We start from the raw sequence: 19,898 nt of genomic DNA on the forward strand, positions 1-19,898 counted from the left end.
CTTCCTGACAACTCTTAATTTCCATCTCTGCTTTTTAGGACACTTCCCACACTTCCTAATTTTATGCAGCAATATATCTGGGAATATAATTTTTGTTTCTGACTCTACAATGGTCACATACATTAAATATTCATCATAGAACAGTAATTAAAATGAATAATCCCCCCCGAAAATGTTTATGACTATTTTAAATAATCAGAACTTAATTAAGAAAGTTAGAGGATTAAAGGATTAGAATAAAGTTTTATGGGGTGGCCAAAGGGTAAAATTGTAAGAATAAAATCATCTTAAGCTTTTATAGCGTTAAGGCCTGGAGAAAAAAAGATTGTTAAAAATACAGAATAAAGTCTAACTAAAAATAAAATATCAGGTTAACACAGAAATTACACCTGTTCACTTCTAATTAGTGTTATTTGTTGGCTGTATTTGCCTACTTAGACTTGTCTTTCTTTTTGAAAAGCAATGTTTATGAAAAAATGTTTTCAATGAGAATAATAACATTGTCTTCAGTTAATTTTATATTAAGGTCAACAAAGAAAAAAATATTTAGAAAGTTAGGTAAATTGTATCCCTTTAACATCAAAGCCCAGGCTTTCTACATTTGATATGACACCCAGATGCAGAAGGCTGGCCTGAACTACAACTATGCAGCTTGTGCTAAAAATTACCCTAGTGCTGAAAAAGTATATGAAAAACCTTTTGCAGTTAGAAATCATGGTTATATTTTAAGGAGTGAGGTACGTATGAAAGGATGTGTCGGAAGAACACACTAGGTGATATGGCTTTTGTTTAGCATGTTATTCAAGATGAATCCATGACTCCAGTGCACCAGTGGCAAACCTGCCACTGATTCACCAGGGACAAGAATTTATCCTCCAAAGATATTGTTTGAAATATTTAACTTCATGCTTATGGTAAAAGCTCATAACTGCTTAACATACAGTTTTCTACTGCCTCTTCTAAATAACTAGTATTTAATCAGCCCCTAAAATTTAGTTCAGGGTTTGGCACACTCTGTAAAACTTTCTTAAAACTCCTGAAAATACATGTTGCAGAAATAGAGACTTCACTGAAGAGGTCAGTCAAGAAAGCATATGGCGTTACAGCTTTTCTTACTTGTCCCTATATGAGAATATCAGAAAGTTTGATTTGAGAAATAAGGCTTGTCCAGAAACCCACTATTGCTACCAATAGATATCTCCACTGCTACTCTCTAGGAAAGCAAAATTTTGGTCACTGTGATATTTCATCTTGAAAACAATCATTCTTCAATACCTCAAGAGAGCACCATGTTGTGTTTTGCAATTTTATGAGCCAGTGGTTGGTTAAACTCTGTGTAATTTTGCTTGTAGCTTTAATAAAAATCAGACTTCCAAGGTTTACTTCCTTGCACCGAAGAAATATGATATGGTGTATTTTTGTATATAGAACTTTGCTTCAATGCCATTTTCCAATGAAATCAGTCATGATGCATGATTTTATGTAATACTGCTCCTTTACGTCAATTACATCTCCTACGTTGCCTGAGCTGCCTCTTCCCCCAGTGAAAATCCCACACATCAGGACTCAAGTGATATGATGCAAATTGCTCATAACATTAAATGCCAGTGAAGTTTACAGATAAACACTGTACAAATGACAGCAGAATCTGGCCTTTGGTTTTTGCAACATAGCTCTATTTGAGTTAAAAAGGTAATTTTTAGAGCTTGGCCATACTGCCAGAAAATGGCCAAGCAGTTTTCATGTATTCGCACCAGTGGTCCCAGAAGGGTTTTGAGATGGGGAACTCATTGTGAGCTGCTTTATTGAAGGGCTGTAGAAAAAACCCAGCAAACAAAACAACAGGAGGGCTATCTAAGCAAGATGTGTCACACAGTTCCCTCAGCTGTATGAACGTGGCTGCCTGCTCCTGTTTCAGCTGAACCTGGGGAAAGATCACTAAATAGCTAAATTACTAAACAGTAATCTGTTTTGAATATATAGCATGCTACTTTGGAGAAGCTCATATGAGTTCTCTGGCATAACAGATGCTCCTTGTGGTAAGTAGTTTCAATTAATGAAGCTTTCAGGGCTTTCACTTTTTTTTTTTTTTTTTGAGCTCCTATTGGAAATATTGGGAATTCATGCCTTTAATATTCTTCTAGCTGAAAAGATTTCTATGGTTTGGGTTTTAAAAGTAAGATTAAAATGAGTTTGTTTTGATTGGAATTACAGTTCTTCAAAGTCAAGTGCTTCCTTTAGACTTAGAAGGAATAAGGACATGTTTTAGTTATGGCATATGGCATAACAGGAACTCTATTTATTCTGTCATAATTGCAGGCATGTAATTTCCATTAGTTTCAATGAGATTGACGTGTTCCCATAAAAGGAAAGAGTTTCTTTATAGTGTTGCCTTAAATAATTTGGAAACTAATATTGGAAGAGATATCTGATGCCTCCTGTCCTCAGAAATCAATGTCAAGCCTCAATAAACATCTAAGAAAGCTTGCTGAGCATGATACAGAACATGTACTGGCTCTCTAACATCTAGGAGAAGCACTATGACTCCGGAAAAGGACTAATTTTCCAAGTGGGTTGTTCCAAGTTCATGTGGCTGCTGGTTCCTTGAGTCGTGACCCAAATTCTTTTGTGATACAGTTTATATGCTCTCTGGGATCAAAACTTTTCTCCTATTTACACAAATGTTGTAACCTATCTTTGTGTGAAGTGAAACAAACTAAATTTCATACTGCATGGGAAAATCTGAGTTAGCTTCTGTGACCACCCCTCCCCTCAGTCCAAATGACCAAGGAGATAAATTAAAGCCTCATTTCTGCTTCCATTGTCTTCAGTTATTGGTTTGAACTGGAAGTAACTGTGATCCTTTGCTTATGATCCTGGGAAGTGCATTGACATCTGTGTCTCCTTAACATCTCTCAAGATGAGATCAGAAGGGGTTTTTTTTGCAGAATACATGAAAGCAGAATCCAAACAGTAATGGATCCTTGATCAGACATTCTTCTCCTCTTCCCCATGCCTAGTGAAAACTCTTGGACTCCTAAGAATTTCTGCGTGAGCATCTGCAGTCCTCAGTCAAGAAAACTGCAGTTGACTTCCTGAAAAATTGTCTACAAAAAGACTCAGTTGAAGCTGGAGGCACAGGCACAGGCTGTGCTGTGCTGAAGGCACAAGCGTTGGTTGGTTGTGAATCTGATTACAGTGCTGGGTTGCTAAATTCATCATTCTATAGAAGAAAACCATGTTTTTATACTCTGTATGATGCATATTTAGAGATTGGTCCTCCATTATTTTACTTTGGATATGGTGATATTTATCAGTTCAGCTGTATCTTGGAGGACTTTGCAACATGGAGAAGTCTAGTCAGATAATAATACACTGCAGAGGGCAAGGGAAACCAGAATCTGAGTGTTTCATAGAACAAATATGGCATACATAGAAAGAACAATGTTTTATCAGGGCTGTGATTACTTATGAACCCTGATTTGTCCTACAAAGAGCATTCTGGGTGAGTTTATGTTGATGTTATTTTTTAAAAATCACAGCTCGGTTTTGACTGAGTTTTTCCCATGGTAGATTATTATTACAGGCTAATGACTTAAGGCCCTGGCTCTTCTATTTATATGGCTTTAGATCAGGATTAGTTCAATGGAATTAATTGTGTATTTCAGTGGAACACTGACACAAGAGAGGGAAGGAAGAGATGTATTAGTAAATCACCAGAAAATACATTCTTAGTAACTCTGGTCTGCTTTTGCAACTCAGAAGAGTGTAGATATTTTTGATTAGTACTTCAGTATTCCTGGTTTGATGTAGTGCAAGCTGCCTTTAAATTTTGGAAAGCATTTAGGATTTCCCTGTAGAACAATTTTTGTATTAACCAAAGCATTCTTACCAAAATAACTTTGAGCCTATTAACTTTGAAAAGACATGAAAAAGAAAGCAGAGCAGTTTCAGAGCCTTGAACCTTGGTGAGGTTGTGATTTTTCATTACAGCAATGTTGCCCAGACTGCCTCTTCTGGTTTACATGTAGGTAGTAAGGTCATTGGTATCTGTCCCAAAGTCTTACAGCCCCAAGTTCTGAAGGTCTTCGGTGGTGGTTGTCAAACACACAGTCTGATCTGCGGCTTTGTACCCATATGTTTCAGCCAAATCAATGGAGTCAGGCACTCTGGTGGAGAATTGCTATACCTCGTGGGAGATGCTCACAGAGTTGCACGAGCTCCAGCTGTCACCTCTCGGGAAAAGCCCTGTTTTTAAAGTAAATCAAGACACAACTTCTTTTTTTTTTCCTTAAAACATTCTCTCAGTTCTCTTGTTTGTGCAGAAATGCTGTTTAATTCTGCTATGCTGAAGTGCTATAATAATATATGTGCTATGCAAATGGAAGGCTATAGAACTCAAACCCTGAGCTTCTGTGGGTCTGACTAGGGTTATATGAAGGTGTAACAGTTTGAAACCATAGCAAACACCAACATATTTTGCTCAGCTCAAAGCAAAACTACTCCTGATTGCCATCTAGTGAACCAGACTAGTACACTCCCTACTACATCATTACCACCCTGATTATTTCCCATCTATAAAAACCTAAAGGGATGAAATGTGTCTCCTCCTCTCTACACAGCCAACAAAATGCAGGCAGAAGAATCTTAGTCTCCCTGCCAGGAGATGAAGAACAAAGGGGAGGAGAATCAGGGCCATGACCCTGCACTACTTATGAACAAAACCACAGAGAAGGACAAGTACTGGCAAGCACCTCATTCTGTAGTTATATGTTCTATGGAGCATATTCCCCTTTGTGCCAGGACTACCCTTAAACAGAACTGGCTGAAACTTTTTCACTATATGTGGACAATATTGGCTTTTAATGGACAGCTACCTTATAGTTGAAAGCTCTATGAACCCTAACAATTGCTTTTGCAAACAAATTATTTTTTTTTCTTTTGAAATATGTGCTTAAAGAAAGCAGATTTTTTTTCATAGAATTTTTCAGATCAGTCTTATGCCTTCATACCTCCTTAGTTTATCTTACCCACAGTCAATCATTTCCTTTCACTGATAGTTTAAGACACTGCACAGTCTAGGAAAGATTTTTCCCCTCTCATGCATCTATCTCCAGGGTTCCTAATTCACTCATTGAATCATACTGTGAACTCAGAATAATGAGGATTTAAATGCATTTTAAAATCTTGTTTCTGCGTGATGCAGAGACCAACCTATCATTACTGGGTAGATTGGTTCACATTAGTCACAAACAAGGACCACAAATGACTTCTTCAACGTCATGATTCTTAGTTTCTAAACTACCTGAAGCCAACCCACGTGCTATGACTTGTAAGCTCAGTTATCAGATTGTCCTGCGGCACTGCTCTCCAAGGTAACTCATCAGAAATAACAGATGACATTTTGTCTTCTAGACAGTTTTTAGTGGTGCTTTTCTTTTTTTTCTTTTATTTTTTTTTTTTAACTCTTGAAAAAGATTAAGCAATATATTATGCAAAACTTCATTATAGCTTTTGGCAAAGTAACTTCTGTCTCCCAGAATCTGGGCTGATTTTTGAGGCTATTTTTCAGCTTTTATTTGACAATCCACAAGTCTTTTTTTACTCAGAATACCCTCACTTATGCTTGCAGTGGTGGCTCTGCCCATATTCGTTGTTTTCCTGAGGCTGAAATAGTCATGGGGCTATTCAGTCTGAATAAGGGTTGCAAGAGTGGGAAGCTGTGATTCAGCTTACACGGTGATGATAGTTTATAAGACAATAGGGTTAATTAAGATAGGTAAAATTTATTAATATATTATTTTTAACCATAAATGATGGAGCAGCAATTAACATTTAAAGAAGCAGAACCCTGGCCTCTTTGGAGAAGGACTGTTTTCTGTTTTTTCTCCAAATCCACAGTAACACTGCCAGTTGTGGTAGCTACCCTGACTCATAAAAGGTAAAGAACTACTCACAGAACTGCAGAACTGTTCTCTCAGTAACAGGAATGGAGCCAAAATCTTCTTGACACCAATGCTGTCTTGAAGAGAGTGTAAAGGGTGTAAGCAGGCAGAACCTGAGCCACAGAGTGGTTAGGAAAAGAATAATAAAAAAGATGATAAACCTGAAAATATTTGGGCTTGGCCACATGTAAACACTGACAAAACAGGTGGATGTCAAACTGCTAGGTGATAACAGCGTAGCCTGGGTCCTTGCCAGCGCCCCATATGGATGCTCACTGCTGTTCCTGACACCAAAGGGAGAGAAATAGGGTGAGGCTCTCTGTATGTGCGTATTTGAGAAAAACGGCTTTTGCAATACCTCTGAGGAGCTGCAAGATGACTGTCTGTTTCTCCAAAGACAGCTGAATCCCGTACAGAGCCAGGCCATCATCTGAATGGGTGCAATCTGTCCTGCTTCTGGATAAGCCCAAAACTCTTCGGTAGATTTCAGGAGGCAAATAGGAAGAAACAGGTATTTGATGAATACTAAAAATAAATAAAAAATACCTTCAGTTCTGGTTAGAGGTAGGGGTAGAGAGGCAAAGGGGAATTACTTCTAACAGTTAGCTTGTGCTGGAGGCCAGCAAACTGTACATGTAACTAGCAAGTGCCTTTGGGAGGAGGCTGTCGCAGAAATTACTCATGAGCACTGATTTAGATTAACTGCTGGCCAAAGAGTTGAGACCTGCCAGTGTTACTCAGACTTGTACAGTGTTTCAGCCTCGTGTACATGCCTTTGGGCAGGAACTAAGCGATTTCTGCTCTGCGCTCTGGTCAGAGGGAGGGGTGGCTTGGAAAAAGGCATCCTGAGCAGAGGGCAGGGCTGATGTGCCCCATCTCTGGCATAGCTATTTTAAATCTCTTTATGGGGAAGGTGAGGATTAAATGGGCAAGGTAAAGCCCATCTTAGCTGCTTGAGAGCCACAAACATAGCAGCTGTTATTTGTAACACTTGGATTTTCAATTATTAGCAGCCACTCTATAACATCAATTTGCCATGCAGGGAAAGGGTTTGTCAGCTTTTGAGTGCTGCTTCACAGCCTGAGGACAAGAAAAAAGCCAACCATGCCTTCCAGCAAACAAACAAGAGAAAGGGCCTCTCTTTAAAGACTCAAAGCAGCAGGGAAACAAGCGAGCCCAAGGAAAAGCAGAATGAAAGGATCGGGATGTTGTTCAGCTTCTCCTTCTGCTTGAAGCCTGGTGATAGAGACAGAGATGCTCAGCAGGTGTAAGCAGCGTTATCCTGTTCCCTTCAGGGCATGTAGAGCCATTTTTCACAAGCTCAAAGTGAAAATATGTTTGTGCTTTTTCCTCTTGACTAGTGTTTTAATTGCAGGTACGGAAACTTTGATGTAGTTAGCACCTGCTTTTCCCTCGTGGTACCAGGAAAATGCCTGCTGTGGCCTTAATGATCCATTTATACCCACTGCTGAGGGGAGTCCTGGGTTCTGTTGTAAATTTGTAATGTGTAATGTGTGCATGTGTCAGAGTCTACTGGGGTGTCAGATGATACAATTTTACTTGATAAAATGAGCATAATTTGCAAAGGCTTGGAGTTGATTCATGTCAGAGTGGTTTGGGTAATGAACCTGCTTCTCCATATTATGGTAAGTGCCTCTGGTTTATAATAGAAGAACAGCCTTTATGTTAAAAATTAAAACATTTCCTTGGCTGGAGGGAGTGCTGCAGCTTACTCAAAGTAAACCTCAATGCTTCTGCTGTAACCGTGCTTTTGGAAGATCTTAATGCAATTAAGGTTCTTTCATTCACAATAATGTAATGGCCTGCAGTTTAAAAGCAGTTGCTTGCTCTGCAGCAGAGAATTGCAGAGATCAGTCTTGCAAATGAAATAAAACAGATGCTGTTTCCAAGGTTTGCTCAACTGACAGCTGAGGTGCTCAGGACCTTTCAGGATTAAACGTTATGTCAGGCTACGCTGGATAATTTCCCTGTTCTGCTTTCATCTAATTCAGACAGCTGGAAAGCTAGCCCCAGACACTGAGATGATGCTTTTCTAGACTAAGTACCTGAAGCAGATTTTTTTCAAATGTGTTTTTAAACAATTTCTACTGGAACTGAGAAGAAATTCAGACCCCTCTGCTACTGGTACAACTGGAAGAGCTCTTCTCATTTCCACGTGTGATGCTGGAGCTTCCAAAGGTACCTGGAGAGGTAAAATCTATTCCCTTTTGTGGCATTTAGGTGCGTAACAGCTTGAGATCCCCTCAAGCTAGATGTTAAGCACCTAAGTGCCCCCTTGATGTAAGCAGAGTGAGTCTATTTTCCAAAGTGACGAGCAGCTCGCTTCTCTGCTGGAGGTGCACACTGTTTCTCTGTGCTTAGGAATCATGGCTTCAGGCACCCAAATTTGAAGATGACGGTATGAGTCTTTGGGTGACCTCATAAATTTGCTAACTGTCCCTTTTTTGTAAGGCATAGGACTGCTTAGGGGAGCAGCCTGGTTTCATCGGTCTCACTCACTCCCCTCTCTGTAGACAGGCTTCTCTTGGCTCCAGTTTATGCTAAGGCTCCTGAGGGTCCCCCTGTCCCTGACAGCAGCAGTCGATTGTGTTTGTTGCACTAATCCTCACCATGACCCGGAGGGAAGCTGCTTGTCTTGATGCATATTCTTTCTTGCAAATAACAGTGGCACCCTTTCTTGCCTTCAGGAATTGTCTTGGATCTTGGGCATTAAATCAAGTCCCATCTCCAGTTTCAGTGTCCTGAAACAGTAGGCTACTTTCACAGAATCATGAGAGCAAAATTCAGTCCTTTGCCTTCCCAACACGCAGACTGTTTTTTTGGTGGTTTTTTTTGTTTTTTGTTTCCAGCATGTATATTTAAGAGCATCAGCTTTTTTAAGCAGAAGGACTAAGCCTCAGTGCACATCACTGCAAGGGCAAGACCTCTTTATTTGCAGAGTGTATTATTGTATTTATTAGCTTTTGCATAGCATAGTTTCTGAGAGCTTGTAAAATAGAGAAATCATCCAGTAGGTTGTCATGTTCTTCTGCACTGCTGCACATCTGAATGTGATATGATTAACCTTTCCCATTGGATCAATAATCAAAGAGTTTCTAAAACACCACGAGCCTTCTTCACAATCTGCCTGTTTTCTTGTTCTGAAGTGTGGCACCGGTGCTATCCCAGGCATTTCAGCCATAAATGCACTACTGCCAGGAGCAACCACTGGGGCAAAAATTAAATATTTCCAGCTATCTTGGTAAAGGAGTCAGGACAAGAAGGAAAGGCTATAAAGATTAGGTCAGCAAGCCTTTGGCTTCGATTTATGGCTTCTATTACTGCCTACCAAAAAAACCCAAACAAAAAACCTCAAACAAACAAAAAACCCCCACCAAACATCAACAAAACCAACAACCTGCAAAGAAGGAGATGCACCTGAAATGTTACAGTGGATTTGCTGTGCATATAAAGTATGCTCTTCAGCTTTAGTTTTTGTCCTCAGACTGCTCAGAAGGTAACACTATAAATCAGAAATCTACATACTGACTGAGCTCATAATACCTTTTTTCTAGACTTATTGAGCAAGATCTGCCAAGTGGCTGAGGCAGCCAGCATTGACAATATAAGAAGTCATTGGCCTCAGCCTTGAGAGGGCAAAACACCTACATGGAGCACAGCGTTGCCTGAGCTGAAGGCTGCAGCATTGTTCACTTGTGTGTCTGTTGTCTGCTGAGGACTCCAAGGGAGCTTGCAATGCTGCAGGTGGGTTTGGGTCATAGCCACTGCTCAATTTTGATCTGTCCATAAAGCCTTTTGTTCCTCACAGACCTACTTACCTACAAAACAATTATTATGTAATATGTTACAGCAGCATTCTGACATAAAACAATGTGAGAAGCTTTGTTTGCTCTTCAGCTTACAGCTTTTTATGTTTTCTGGGTCTAAAAGCTATTTTTTGGTGTGTGTCATTTCACGACCTCTATGGGCACACACTGTCTCCTCATGTGATCTCGTAGTGCTCTGTGTCATTAATCGATACATTCACCATTGCTCAGTGTTAGAGCTTCTGTACAACTATTCTTATAAATTTCATTTCTGTGATGCTTCTCCTCGGAAAGCAAGGTGTAAATACACAGCTCTCAGATCTGCAATATACAATGCATCCACATCAGCTTGAACAGTAACTGGCAGATGCTGAGGAAGGCTGTTGAAAAGAGACATGACCATTGCTTTTCCAGTCACTTCTTTGTGCTGGGAAAGTACTGAGACTCCTGAGTGTAGACCTAAGAGGGGAATAATAGTTACCAAGTGGCAGAAAAAGAGTTAATATCACCATTTCTCCACTTGTGAAAAATTAACCTCTGTATTTAAATATATCAGCTAGAACTGAACAGAATTATTTTAAACAGTGAAATGCAGGTTGCCTAGGGATGCTTTAAGGACTTCCCTTGTTAATAATATTGTGGCAATATGTAAATGAAATTACTGGAAATCATAGAGTTTAGCAATTAAATTAACTGTCAGTTTTCCCAGATCTTTTCTTCCCCTCCCCAATTTTCCCCTTGCAATAATGGCAGCTCTCCCTAAATCATCTCCGACTCCTCTGTTGCAATTGTGCTTTGTTGTCTTTGCATTTCCAACTTCATTGCTTCTTCAGTACCTTGAAGGGTCCCTTTCCTTCACCCAGATCACCAGTCTTCACAAAATTCCAGTGAACATAATGTCATGGTTACTCTACCTTTCTCTGTCAAATTTGAATTAAATTGGCCAACAGATTAAAAAGCTGTTGGGGAGGACTGGAAAATAGACAGAGTGATTGCATAAGCCTATTTTTTTAGGACACCAAGCTAGAAGGTAATGATATGTCAAAGGCAGATAGTTGGTCTAAATGTGAGGACATAATAAATTATTTTGAACATTGCAAATAAACCAGCAGAGATTTATATTTCTTAAGAACTTCTGCCAGTAGATGAACACAAAATTGTATATAGCCAAACGAGCTTGAAGACAAACTGAAGCAGGATCAGACCGAATATTGGTTGCAGTCTGGAGATTTTTCACAGAAGATCCTAAAAGACTGTAGAAAATAAAATAAACATTTATTAATAAGTATTAAGGGAAGATAGACAGGGATTACAGTGGCAGAGTTCTCAAGAATCACTAGCCTTATACAAGCATGAAAGTAAGCATATATCATTTGACATAAACAAAAAAAGACATTTAATGCAAATAAAACAAGACAAGTTGCTTTATAAGGTATATAGTTGAATGTCATCTACAGTATTGTGGTCAGTGTTTTTCCCTTCTTAAAGGCAGTATATTATTACAGTATTATTAGACTAATATTAGGCTTTAAGGATATAGGATCATAGAATCATAGAATCATTTGATTGGAAAAAGCCTTTAAGATCACTGAGTGCAACTGTACCTGTCCACTACTACACCATGTCCCCGAGCACCTCGTCTATCCATCTTTTAAATACCTCCAGGGATGAAGACTTGACCACTTCCCTCAGTAGCCTGTTCTAGTGCCTGATAACCCTTTCAGTGAAGAAATTTTTCCTAATATCCAATCTAAACCTCCCCTGGCACAACTTGAGGCCATAACCTTCGTAAAAGAATGTTAAACCTGTGAAAGTTGGAAGTGTAACCTTTTCAGAATGAAAAGTATATACTCCGAGCAATCTAACTGAGCATGAAATTGTGACTATAGTAACAACACAATATAAAAATGGTAGTAATTTCTGATTCAGCAGTTCAGCTCCCTATGGGCCAAATCCTGATCTGGTGATATAGTCAGAACATACAGTCCTAAAATGCAAATTTTGAAAAGACTATGATCAATCGCTTCTGAATGCTTGCATAATGTAAGTAATCAAATTTTACTCAGTAATTCCTGAGGAGAAGGTTATTATTTTCCATGCTATGCAATTGAAAATTATTAGCTTCAATAATTTGTGACTGAGTTATAACATATCTTTGAGAAGGACATCCAATTTAAAGCTGATGACTAATGAACCACTTCCCTTGTGTTCCAATGATTTGTTACAATCACTGTTAGGGAGTTGGATTATATTTGCAATTTATTTTTATTTCAACATTAATTTTTAGTCATGGGTTCTTGGGATATATTTGTCGGCCAGTTTAGAAAGTTCTCTGAAGTTGGACACCTGTGCAGGTGTTTGGAAACTGCATTCAAATCGTCTGCTAATCTTTAGCCACTGTTTTCAACAAGAAGATGGCTTGGTAGTCCAGGTGCTTTGAGTTGTGTTTAGCTGAAAATAGAAAGGAATAAACCAATACAGACTCTTTACCCCTCAGACTTCCACAGAACCAAATTCTGCTGTTTTCCTTACGGGTTACGTTGCCTGTGAAAAAAAGGGTCCAGCTTAAAATGCAAAGCAATCTCTGAGTTTTATGACTAGTGTTTACAGTTTTCATATGAAAGACTACTTTGATGTAGAAATGTAGAACTGTATGTTCAGAGGTAACGTCTTAGAGTATTACTAACAAACGGGAAATTTGCTGGTAGTATTTCACTTAAGGAAGAGAATTTTAAAGCTGAACAAATACTAGAAAGCACTTTCTATGCATATTCAAGTCTGATTTTTTTGATTCATCTATGACCATGGATTTTCTGTGTTTGGCTTCTGAGAATACCATCATACTCAAGCATTGCTGTGCAAATACTGGGAAAATGAATAGGGGTTTTTTTGAGCTTAAATGTGTCAATATTTGTTGAAAGCAAATTTTAACAAGAATATTGCAGTGTGAAGTTCTAGATTCATGTAGTACTGTTTAGTTACAGAATTTGCTTAGGCAGAGGCTATTAAAGAGAAGAGAGTATTTCTAAGGTAACAAACACATAGGAGGCCAGATTGCCTACTGCATCTACATTTCATTATACACTGCTTCTAGGTGTCTCACCTATAATCAAGTTTAAAATGAAAATTGTGAATCCAAGTATCAGAATTACCAGGGAGCTCAGGTAAAGGCTCTCTGCTTGGGTTTTCTTCTTGTGGAGCTAAGGATAACATCACGTAGGGCAAAGAAGGAAAAGGTACAATCAAAATAGAGCAAGCTAAGATATTTTACCCTACTTATTTCAGATGTTCAAATACCCTTTCTCATTCTAGAAGCCAAAGAATTTATTTCTGCAAGAGGTGTGAGGGGTAGTGGCTTTGTGTCAGTCAGGGGGTCTTAGGAAACTCGAGTGCTCATCTCACCTTTAAAAGCCATAAACTGCAGATGTTTACATAGTTTTATTTTTCCAAAACACAAGAACAGAGCCATTAGGTGAAACAAAATACTCTTTTCTGAGATTCTGACCTACTCAGATTTCACAGGATTAATCAACACACCCCTTTCATGCAGTAAAATAAGTTAAACCAGAAAGAAAAAAAATCCATTTGGGAGAATGAAGCAGCAAATCTGTACAGTACCTGTTGAAGTGGAAAGCATGATAAGGCCAGTGAGCTTCAGATCTTATCGCTTACTGTATGAAAGCATATCTGCAATATGCATCATAGATGTGGGGGTTTTAGAGCAAATATTGTGACATAGGTATTTTAAAAAGTGAAGGTACACAGACTTTGGCAAAAAATACAGTTATACAGCAAACAATGTTCTTTCTATGGAAAACTCATCTTCATCTGTGAATTGCACTGTGGTCCAGGAAAAAAGTTAAACATTAGTCACTAGAGTAATTGGCTCCTCCTCCTATTAAGATGCTTAATGCAATCTTAAACCTCTTTCTTTGGCCAAAATAGTTCTTTCATACATTTTTGCCACTGAAGGCTAAGAGCTCAATTAAAACCAAAACAGAACAAACCTGTGAAAACTGAGTGCATACACTAAAACAACGAAACAAGAAATGGGAACATTACACTGTGAATGCTATTACATTTTCTGCCATTCTTCCAGGTACACTTGTGTTGCTGGTACCACCTATTGCATACTGTGAATGCAATAAAACTATTAATTACTTCCGAGGCATTTGTAAAAAAACCCGTAATGACAACCTCTGCATCTAAGCAGATGTTGACATTTCTTTTGATTGCTATTTAATGCACACTAATATAATTGATATAATCAGACCTTGAACTGTAGACATGCACAGTTAGAAATAATATTCTTTTTTAAGACAAATACTGTTGCTTCTCTTCTTTTGTGTTATCCTAAGAACAATAAATATCCACTAGCTGTTGTCTGTGGTAGAATTTACTGTAAAAATGACCACGTTGATAATTTTTTTAAGTGAAAATCTGCTGTTTTCCACAATTAAAAAGAATTTTTGTCTCTGATTTTCTTTTTGTAAGGAAGAAATATAAGATTGTAATTTCTTAAGTGTATGCCTCATTTTCCTTGCACTTGCTTTTCCAGTGCCTGGCTCCCATCACATCTGTGATCTCTTCCCCAGGGAAAGACAGTGCTTGCTGCAGGTAGTGTAGGGATAGGTGTGCTGATGAGCCAGAAAATACTTATTAGTTGAGTAGCCATCAGCTACTGCCAAGTGTGTGCCACTGCTTGTTTTTCTCCCTTTTCCACCCTGAAGTACAGATTTTGGTTTTTCTTTTCCATCCAGGTACTGGTTTTCACAGAAATAATGTGAAATCAATAATTTTGGAAATCTCTCTCACTCTTTCAAATTAACTTGAAAATGGTCAATTACTGCAGAAAATAGCAAAGAGAGGGTCAGCTAAAGCCATGCAGGGGGTGTGATTACACAAACTGAATTTATTTGGAAAGCCAAATTGAGAACTGCCAAGCTATGTGCCATTGGTTTTGTTATTATCTTTCTATATATTTTCTTTTTTTCTATTTTCAGCTTTGATAGCATTGTATCTTAGTTGATACAAATGAGGAATTAACTTTTAGAAAATTTTTATTAACTAGCCTTTGGTTTTTGTCCTGCAAACTACACAGATCTGTCTGAACTTTTTAGACCTTCATCGGTTTTCAGCCTGTAACATTTTCCATTGTTGCTCTTAATAAAAATTCCACTTCTCTTTCTCCCTTCTATTTTTTGTGCTGATGTTGAGATTTTTTTCCCCATGCTTCCAGTAATAAAGCAAAAATTTGAGTGGACCCCTTATTACTGTAAACAACCTCCCCCCCCCCCAGGTAAGTTTCACTTCTTTGTGTTTTACTCTTTGGCTGCCTAGGACAGATGTGAGTGGAGCTAATGTATTTGGAGAAGAGGAAAACAATTTCTGCAGTGATTTAATGTGCATCACTCACAGAAGAGGCCATTCTTGAGGTAATCCTTTCTAAAAACTGGCAGTATATTGCTGAACACTTTTTTTTTTCCTCAGAATGTGAACATTGTGGGTATAAGTGTAGCCATTTTTAAGTCCCCAGGAGGTCTGTGATTGTCGAAACACACTGGTATTCTACCCTTCTTAGATGATGGGCAAATGTTACCCTGATGCTCAAGCTGAAAATACTTGTAGAGTCTTGGGTGTTACTCTTGTTTCAGATAGAAATGAAAGAAAGGAAAAATTAACAAGGCTGTAGTCCCTCTTGAAGTGTTAGAGCAACAACCGTGATGTGGGCAGTGAGCCTTAAGAGCTTTGGAGCTGCCAAGGCACTTCCAAGCAGTGCAGAAACAGAAGCAATAATAATATATTTCTTCCATGCTCTATTAACAGGCTATGTTGGGTAAAAGTTGCTATGTATTTGTTGGGACGCTTATGGCAGTAACTTGTACATGCTAGTGGAAGAGTACCTCCTATTTCTTAATGCTTGCAGTGTGAACTTAAAGATATTTTCATCAAAACTAGTTGGCATTCTCTTAGTTCATCTAAAAGGGACTCAATCCAACAGCTTTCCAGGGCAGGCCATGGCTTGTGTACTTGACATTGCTGGAAGACTATGCTATGTCTTCCTTTGGGAATTAACAAATAGCTATCCCATCAAGCTATGACTGGGCTGTGTGAAACTTAGCCCAAACCATCCTTTGTTGAGTGATGAACTTGGAGGTTGGTGGTATAAGGGGGATATCAGCTTATTCTCCACAAGACCTTGATGGCATAGGAACTCTATCTTAGCTTGACTGAGCAGTATTCAGAGCTGGATGCTAGTAGTTAAGATTAAAGCACAAGTACAGATGTTTTCTTTTTAATTCCAAGAAAGTAATATAACTTTTCAAGACTCAAACTGAGTCTTTCCAGGAACTTAGTTTAAAAAGTCACATTAAACATATGGTTTGTAGAAAGACCAGCTGTGATTCAAACTTTTCTTTTTGTTAAATTCAGTTTTAATTTTGGAAGCTCCGATTATTCCATTGTACCTGAGAAAACATTGGCAAACCCAAACTGTAAGTACCAGTAAGCTAGGCTTTATTATAAAGCATTGAATTTGAAGTGACTCATCTGACTCATGGTGACTTCTAGCAAGCGTATTACTAATTCAGTGCAATAAAGTGGCATGAAGTTTTGAGACTGGATTGGCCTTAACTACTGCCCTAGCATAGCTTTAACACAACAAATGAACCCAAAATCACAGCAGTGTTAAAAGCAGAATTAAAATGGCATAAGCTGAAAAGCTTTTGTTTACTGTATTTGGTAATGCAGGTCTCTGCTGTTTGTGGAACACAGGAACAGAGCCCCTCTTGCCAAAATGGAAAGCAAGGAGAGAGTTTCTAAATGAAACACAATACTTTGGAAGAACTTTCAAGTTAGTAGCGTGTATAAAAAAGCTGTTGAGGATAAGGTGTTCTGGTTTTACTTAGGGAATTTTGCAAGTTTTCTGTTATTCTGTGCTTCCTTGTAAAATGACTCACCCACTGTTCTCACAGAGAGAAATCTTTAAACTTGCTGAATCTGATGGGCTGTGTATCGAGACTAAGGTGACAGCATGACTGGGGTGACACAGTCAGCCACTTGCAGGGTGTAGTTCTGCACTGATTTTCTGAGTTCTGCATTCTCCTTCACCAGTAGCACCTTGTTCTCTCTGTGCTATGCTGGGAGCTATATCCTCAGGGAGCATTGGCTTCAGGAGATAAAGGCATTTCATGTATTAAACTCACACACTTGGGATTAATATCTATAAGCATGCTGGTGTGTCTACAGATGAATAGATGTGTCTGCAGGGAAGTAGCTATTTCTACAGGCATGCAGGTGCATTGCATGTAGCAGGGAGCAAGGTAACTTTGGATTCTCTAGGTACAGAACAGGGAAAAGAAACTGGTTGTTTTCCTTTGGAAGTAGTTCATCTGATTAGTTTCTATGGCTAATTTGCAAGCAAGCAAGACTTGATGAACCCAAATGTATTTAGACCCTTTTTACCCCTGGATACTTTTCAAAAGCACAGACTATTTTATGCCTCTGTACTTTGCCAGCCAGTCTCAGCGAGCAGCTGAGCCCTGCAGGGCTAAAGGCATGGATGAGTGGAGGAGCCCAGCTCTCCTAAATTAAGTTTCTTCCTGTAGGGTGGGATTATATGTGGATGTGAGGTTTTGCAGTGGAGCTGCCATTTTCAGCAAGGTAGGTTATTAATCAGCTCCCCACTGCGTGCGGCTTTGTCTGAGCATTGCTGCCAAACCAGCCTCTTAGCCTGAGGGAAGACTTGACACGAGCAAGCCACCACTCTGCCAAGTTGCTGTGACAGATATGCTGAATCTGCCCCATGCAAACGCCATCTTTTCTGATTTCTGTCTCACTGAGGATAAATGGGTCATACAAGAGAGTAGTCATTGCTTAAAACATGCTTGCTGATGTTCTGCATGGCTGGCTGTAATCTTTGAGGCAGAAGCCTCACACTTGGCTGGTTGCTATCTAAAAACTGCAAAATGTCAAAACCAAAGCTGTAGAGACGCTTCAAAGGGATCAGCTGCTTTCTGCAGCTTTGATCTTGTATCAGCTGGTAAATGTTTGGCATGCCCACTGTAGCTAAGTACAGGGAAATGCTTCATTAAGTTAAAAGCTGTAGTACTTAGCTGGCCATGAAGCTTTGTAATTAATTGAAGAATCCTTCAACTATCACTCCAGTGGTCCTGCCCTTTTCTAATGGAGTGTTCTTTGCTAGCATGCTTTTGCTCTGAAGATCATCCACATTGAGGTACAGTCTCCAGGCAGGTGTGGCTAGGGTCTCAAGGGACCTAAGTCTCTGATGCTTGGTCATCTGGCCCACCCAAAGTTGGACCATGAAGGAAAGCTATTATCCCACACTATGCTGGCAGAAAAGATCCAATGTCACCAGTGTTGTCACACTACAGATAAGGTGACAAAGTATAGTGATTGATGTTTTCCTTCTTGCCCTTCCTCTTCTATCTTCTGGTTCCACATTTTAATTGATCTTCCTTTCCTTGCATCTTGTCTCACAGACATACCCACACTTTCCTCAGCACAGCAATCCTTCAGACACCTGGAAGTTATGCTGCTTCTGTGAGAGATGCTCTTCCTTTTGGGCAGAGTCACCAGCAAGGCAAACATATCGTGCTGGTGATTGTGCGACGGGTGCATGGGCTGAAGTGTGGGAAGTTCATCACCTAGGGTTTCCAGTGAAGATTTCAAGATATTGCCTTCCAATTCCAACATGAGGTGAAAAATGACACTGCAGCAGAAAACTTTCTGTAGTCAAAAGCAAATTAATGAAAACCAGAATTCTGGCTTTTCACAAGAAATAGCTAAAAAACAAAATTCTCTATGAAGATGGAAGAGACCATAAAAAGCATGAAAAGAAAAAACACTCAGCCCAGTCACTCTGGGACACTATAACATGCATGTGCTCAAATTTATCAGCTACATCACACTTCATTGATATGGCTTCAGTGTACCCATTAAGTTAAAGACAGTCATTGGTTTTTTTGTTTTGTCAAAAAAGTGCTATAGCCTAATTTATTCCTCAATTGATTATTGACATTGGTGGAAAAAATAGCTTGGAATGTCTGTGTGAAAGTCTTTCTGTGGTGAGATTAGGTTTCTTTTCCTGCCACCCTTCCACTTCTGCACAGAGACTTGCCCTAGAGACTGCCTGCTCTCCACACTGGTGTGAGTTACCACTTACCACTGGTGTGGTGCATCTCTAGTTATTTTCCTGGATTGTTTATTCCTTTGGGTTTAGACTATGTTATTTTAGCATGAAACAGAAACATACAAGCTTTTTGCTTCAGTTATCTGAATCAAAGTGCTAATGCTCTGAGCCCAGTGTAAGCCAGTCTGCAAGAATATGGTAAACAACTATAAATGACTGTTGAACGTAAGTTCAAGTTGTTACAAAAGCAGTGTGAAGAGGTGACTGGTCAGATGGGGAAGATGGGGATGGTGAGTGGAATAAACCCCACATAATCCAGGAGGAAGCAGTTTTCAACCTGCTATGCCACCTGGACATCCACAAGTCTATGGGGCCGGATGGGATCCACCCAAGAGTGCTGAAGGAGCTGGCAGAAGAGCTTGCCAAGCCACTCTCTATCATTTATCAGCAGTCCTGGACAACAGGGGAGGTCCCAGATGACTGGAGATTGGCAAATGTGACGCCTATCTTCAAGAAGGGCCAAAAGGAGGATCTGAGGAACTACAGGCCTGTGAGCCTGACCTCAGTACCGGGGAAGATTATGGAGAGGTTCATCCTGAAGTGTGCTCACCAGGCATGTGCAGGACAATCAGAGGATCAGGCCCAGCCAGCATGGGTTCATGAAAGGCAGGTCCTGCCTCACCAACCTGATTTCCTTCTATGACCAGGTGACCCACTGGGTGGATGAGGGAAAGGCTGTAGATGTTGTCTACCAGGACTTCAGCAAAGCCTTTGACACAGTCTCCCACAGCATTCTCCTGGAGAAGCTGGTGGTTCATGGGTGTACTCTTTGCTGGGTTAAAAACTGGCTGGATGCCTGAGCCCAGAGAGTTCTGGTCAATGGAGTTAAATCCAGTTGGTGGCCGGTCACTAGCAGTGTCCCCCAGGGCTCAGTTCTAGGGCCAGTCTTGTTTAATATCTTTATCAATGACCTGG

This window comes from Egretta garzetta, unplaced genomic scaffold, assembly GCF_000687185.1.
Source record: "Egretta garzetta isolate BGI_Z169 unplaced genomic scaffold, ASM68718v1 scaffold878, whole genome shotgun sequence".
In the NCBI taxonomy this organism is placed as follows: domain Eukaryota; kingdom Metazoa; phylum Chordata; class Aves; order Pelecaniformes; family Ardeidae; genus Egretta; species Egretta garzetta.